This window comes from Belonocnema kinseyi, chromosome 2 (assembly GCF_010883055.1).
Source record: "Belonocnema kinseyi isolate 2016_QV_RU_SX_M_011 chromosome 2, B_treatae_v1, whole genome shotgun sequence".
NCBI lineage: Eukaryota > Metazoa > Arthropoda > Insecta > Hymenoptera > Cynipidae > Belonocnema > Belonocnema kinseyi.
Window position 1 is genome coordinate 97084711 of NC_046658.1, and position 6339 is coordinate 97091049.

The 6339-nt window shown below is 29.1% G+C and overlaps 1 protein-coding gene across 2 annotated transcripts in view; it reads left to right on the forward strand.

The window, feature by feature from the left end:
• The window catches only part of LOC117167233 (transcription factor HIVEP3-like), a 48305-nt gene that overhangs the window by 4904 nt on the left and 37062 nt on the right, over positions 1–6339 (forward strand). The window lies entirely within an intron of this gene.

A 6339-nucleotide genomic window follows, 5' to 3' on the forward strand; every position in this document is an offset into this window, starting at 1 on the left:
CAGTAATAATAATTTACATTTGTTTCGATTGTAGGCGATAACTATATTGAAATATCAAGAAACGCGATAAAAACAACAAACTTGACCTTCAAATGCATTACATGGATTTCAGGGAAATTCACTTTCGCGATACCAGACGAAAAATTGGCTACTGTAAGTTAATATATTTCTATAACAACTAAATTTTTTTCTAATCTGAACATAATACAATTATACATAATCTGTCGAAAATAATAAACTTTCCAACTTAGCAATTTTGCCTAAATTCCTGATTTACGAGAACAATTTACATAAAGTAACTAAATGTGTAACTCTTCTAACTAAACGTTTTACCTAATCCAAGCGTACACTTTCTTTAAGTTTAATATATTCTCTATTCACTCGTTCGCCTCAAGAATTTTTTTTCTGTGTATATTTTTGGTTAAAATTTAATCTCTGCTTGAAAATTCAGTGTTTGGTTGAATTTTTTTCAATTTTAAATAAAAAATCGTTCTTCGTTGAAAATTCGTGTTTTTTGAATGCATCCAACTGTTGGTTGATTTAAAATTAAAATCTTTTTTGTCGAAAATTGAGATTTTTTAGTTACAAATTCATGTATTAGAAAATTAAACTTCGTGGTTAAAAATTCATCCTCTTATTTGTAAATTCAACTTATTGGTTGTAAGTGAAACTGCTTTGTTAAAAAATATTTTTTTTTGTTTGTTAAAATGCAAGTATTTGATTGATGAATCATCATTTTAATTGAAAAATGTTTTTTTGTTTCTTAAAAATTGAAATATTTGGCTAAAAAAAATTGTTTTCAACTAAAAATTTTACTTTGTGTTCAATTTTTGGTTGAAAATTTAAGTTTTATAATTGAGAATTCATGAATTAAAACATACGTCCCTTTGTTCGAAATTAATTTTCAAAATGTTAATTAAACAACTCCACTTTTAATTGAAAATGTATTGTTCTTTTTTTAGTAGAAAACTCATTTATTTTGTTAAAAATTCGTATTTTTTTTTTTTTTTTTTGTTAAAAAATCAATCCTTTGGGTTAAACATTCAACTATAGCAGTTAAAGATTCATCATTTTAGTTAAAAATTATTCCTTTAGGTTTAATATTCAACTATTCCAGTTGAAGATTCATCATTTTAGTTTAAAATTATAATTTTTTGTTGTTCAGATAACTATTACATTTTTCGTCTAGAACTCATATTTTTGTTTTAAAATATAAGTACTTAGTTGAAAAATGAGCTCCTTTGTTAAAAATTCACTTTTTTTGTTGAAGATTCATGTTTTTAGTGAAAGATGTATCTATTTTTTTTAAACCTTAATTATTTTGTGTCAGCACTTTATTTGTTTGAAAAATAATTTTTTACCTGAAACTGTTGCCAATCCGATTGAATAATCCACCGTTTCAGTTAAAAATTCATTTTTTTGGTTGAAAAATTAATTTTGTTAACTGAAAATTTATCCTTTTTAATGTAAATTTCATATGTATTATGTTGAAAATTTTTCTTTTTTTTGACAATTAATCTTTTCGACTGAAAATCTAACTTTTTCATTTTACATTCCCGTTTCTGAGAATGTAATGTAATCGACCAAATTTTCGATCTCTGTTTTTTAACGGATCTTTACGGTTCGGCACTCGCAGAATCCGAAAATCATAAAATTTCATCTCTGTCTGTCTGTATGTATGGTTACCTGAATTTTGTAGCCACGCTAACTTTTGAAGGATTTGTCCAATCGAGTCCGCATTTAATACACTTCTGAAGTTACCCAAAATGAAGGCTACGTTCGTTAATCAGATATTTCGAACCAAAATTTTTGTCAAAGTTTCTTATAGATAGGTAAAAGACTTGCAAATTATCCAAATAAAATTTTTAATTTTTATAAAAATTATAAAAGTTATATACTTTTCAAAATTTTTTAAATTTTCAAAAAATAGAAAAATTTAATTTTTTTTAGATCCACAAATTTCATTCAAAATTTTCACAAGATACCATATATATTTCAAAACTATTCTAGCCGAATTTTTTGATTAGCCCAAATTTTAAAAAATTAGAGTCTGTATAACCTATCTGTTAAGCGCGAAGCGCGATTATCGCAATGAGAATGTAATCGTCAAGGCCGTAGGTACTTTGAGAACCTTCTTTAATGACAAATTAAAAAAAAAGTGTTCAGCTTCACTTAAGAAAAGGGAAAATGATTAAACAACTACAGCAGGGCCCTATTAGGATCAGAAAAAATAAAATGTGATCATTATTTTGCAATATCAGAATAAGCAGCACCAGACCAAGGTACACAAAAAAATGGTAAGACATTTGATATAATATTTTTTAACATAGAATGTAGAAAATTGCGCATAGTGGTCTGTGCACAAATGTGGAGGGTAATGCAAAGTCCGAGCGCGGAGCGCGAGAACCAATAGTTGCGCGCCCTAGGTGCGCTCAAACTAGCGAGTGAAGCGCGCTTTGAGAATGTGCCCGCAAAGCGGGCGGATTTTTTGTTGTCGTAAATTTATCCTTTTTTAGTGGAAATTCGTGTATTTTTTTTTTTAAATTCGTCTTCTTTGATAGACTTGAAGTGTTTTAAATCGAATTTAATAAATATGGTTATCGAATCTTCGACATTCGAAAGCCGGTTTGTTACAGTTATATTTTTTTTCTATTTCTAAAAACCCAATGTTGCAAGCGTATCTAAATTTGTATTCAAACTTCGAATGAACGACTGCACATCTCTGCTTTATGGGCGGTCCCAAAGATGCAAAAACACATTTTCTTCAATATCTCCCGTCGATTACCAATGCAGATAGAGCCTCTCTTCAAAAGTACGGCAGTACAAGTATTTTTTTCTTCTTCAATCAAGTGCTTCGACGTAAAACGAGAAAAATTTGCATATTCACGATAGCACGCCTACGAGCAGACAATCGCGAATGTATTTGCAGGTGCATATGAACGGTGCACATCTGACGAAAACAAAGCTGTACTTGATTTGTTGAGAGGAATCCTGGGTGGAATAATTATAACGGCGCACCTTCGAGATTTTAATGGACTGATTTTTTGCGTCTGATGTATTAAGCCCGAGAGAGCTTTGCAGCCTAGAGGGAATCGCGAAAAGCAGTGACTAAAATGGAAATTTGAATGCATACAATTTAATGTCTTATAGAGTTCGGATTTTTTCAACTCATTAAGGAAATTGTCGTTGCGAAAATGAAGTTGAGCAAGTTTTATTGGTCATCAAAAGTAAGAGATTTTGACAAAAAAAAATCCTTGAAAATTGAGGGGTTTTCGATAAAAGGTGGTTTAAATTAATGTCAAAAATAATACATTTGAAAGCTGTTAAATATTGAGCAATTTATTTGCCTTGGATTTCTATTTCTATATACAGCGAAACCCCGGTACTGTGCCGGTTTTGGGAGTAGTTCCTTTTACATCTACCTGTGGCGCGACATTAATTCTCGGAACGACTATATCGGGGAGTTCTATTTTGGAGTTTCACTGTATTTCCTTTTTTTTGTGCAATTTCTTGGTTAAAAATTCAACTATTTTGTTTAAAGACCATCCTTTTTGGTAGAATAGTAACTTTTTGCTGACAATTTATACTTAGGTGTCGAAAATTAAAGAGAAATCTTTCATGGCTGAAAATTCAACTATTTTGGTTGGAAATTAACTTCTCTTTTTGTAAATTTATATTTCGGTGTTGAAAAATCAACACAAATCTCCCATGGTTGAAAATTCGACCATTTTTTTTTTTTGAAAATTCATCTTTTCGCTTTAAAAATTTAATCTGTTTCATTCAGAGCATATTCTAAGGATTTTTTGGAACTCCCTGACCTAACAGTATACGATTTCTAAAAAAAAAGATCCAAGATCTCGTAATCAGGCTCATTTCGATCTCTCTCTCTTTTTTTTCCTCATCTTCCAAGTGACTTTTAGAACTGCCCATTTTGGTAAAACTGCCCGTTATAAAATATCTTGGTTTCATTAGAAGTTTAATCTTTTTTGAAAATAATGCTATTTTTTGCTTGAAAATTAATTTTTTAAAGTGAAAATTTAACTATTTAATTTTTGCTTGGAAATTTATAGCTACTTAAGTAGAAAATTTAGGTAATTGGTAAAAAATTAAAATATTTTGTTAAAATGTAATTATTTTGTTTAAAATTTAAGTATTTTAGTAAATAGTCATTTTTTGTCTTAAATTCAACTATTTTGTTGAGCATTCGTGTATTTATACCTTAAATTCGTCCTTTTGAATGGAGAATTCAGATAATGTTTAAAAAATTTATCTTTGCAGATTAAAAATTTAACAATTTGGTTGAAATTTTAACTCTTTTGTTAAAAAGTCATTTTTTTTATTGAAACTTAAACTATTTTGTTGAAAATTATTCTTTTTGTTTAAAAAATTAATATTTTGCTTTAGAAAAATCATCTTTTTTGGTTGAAATAAATCAATAAATTTGAACTTTTTAAATTTAATTCTGAAATAGTTTTATTCTGCTTATAAACCATTCTTTTATATCAAATAATTATAATAAATTATATAATTGATGAGTGCTTAAAAAATGACTATCTGGAAAATCCAGGTTGAAATTGTTTGTGAACGTAGCCTAAATCAAAATCTCCCAAATTGAAAGATTCCAAGAAAATTCCCCACAATATTAATCCATTCATCCCACACTTTCTCACTCGTACAATTCATCATTCACAATCACCCGACGTAACCATTCAATTTATTTCGTCCCACTGTCTCAAATTACAAAGCATTGCGCAACTGATACAATTTTGCGTTCCGGGAATTTCGCAAACCATTTCGAATATTCAATCGATCCGAAACCACCAGTTCTCTCTAGAATTACCTTTTCTCTTGGAATTTGATGCCTCGCAATTCAGCGCAACGAAAACAGGTCGTGAAACGCATTCGTTGAAGTTTTGCGTCACGATGTGAAGGCACGTGTCTCGGACAATTTCCTCCTCCACTTTGAAGAAAAAAAGTTCTTTAAAGGTCAATTCGAATGATTTCGAATCTTTCACAAAGCATTTGAGAGACTTTACAGTCCACAGTATTCTCAAAATAGGCTGATTTTTGTTTCGAAAATATAGAAATAAATTGTTCCAAATGGAATTAATGTAGATAGGGTAATGACCCTGATAGCGAGCTACCTACATGTAGTGAGCCATATCATACAAAATAAGTATTTAAACAAATATATATTATAAATATTTGTTTAAATAATACTCTACATCCAAAAGCAAAATAAATTTTCAGCAAATTTTCAATTAAACAGTTGCATAAACAACTAAATAATTTAATTTTGAAGCGACAAAATAAAAAGATGGACTTTTTAGAAAGTTTAAGTATCAATCCGAAAATTTGAATTTTCACCGAAGATCATTTTTAACCAAGAAAGATGAATTAAACAAAAATTATTTTCAGTGGAATAATTGAATTCAAATAAAAAACAGTTAAACTTTCAACGAAATAGTTGAATTTTTAAGCCAAGAAGACGAATTTTGTAGAAGACAGTTGAATTTTCAACAAAAAAAAGATCATTTTTAACTAAACTGTAGCATATACAAATAAATAATATAACTTTCAAGAAAAACAGTTGCATTTTCAACAGAATAGTTGAATTTCCAAGTTAAAAAGTCGAATGTTTCAGAAAAAAGTTGACTTTTATATCCAAAAAGATGAATTTCGAACAAAAAAGTAAATTTTCAACCAAGAAAGATGGGATTAACATTCAACCAAAAACGGTTGGATATTCTTATTGGGGCTTATTAATTTAATTTGCATAAATTCCTTTATTGACAACAGAGGAATTATTTATGAAAGGGAAAAATGAGCAAGAGTGTCTGGTCTGATTTTTGGAATGGACAACCGGGCCTTAACAAATAAAATAGAACATGAGTCTTCACAACGTGATCAGAAATAATAAGAGTAAAAATAATTGTAACAAATTTTGTAAAATAATTTTAAAAATATAAATACAAAAGAATTTGCGGTTTTCTAGTGTTAAAATAATCTGTTATTGTTTTCACTTTGAAACATCATCATCTCAAGGAAGTGCAGTGCACTACTACAAACCTTACAGTCGAGCTTACCATTTAATCGAAATGAGAAGAATTATCATCAAAACATAAAAACATTTTTCATTTGGTAAAAACTTTCACTGAAATTTGAATATTTTCATCTCTTACCAATAGTTGCAAACATGAACTGTCCGAACGCTTAAAAATGAGCTGAAAATCACTCCTTGCACTGAATAGTACATTATTTGTTCCTCATTGTTAGTCTAGATTCCAGAAAGCCTCAGCTCACTCTTCCTATTAAATTGAAGGTGGGGGGTGTACCGGG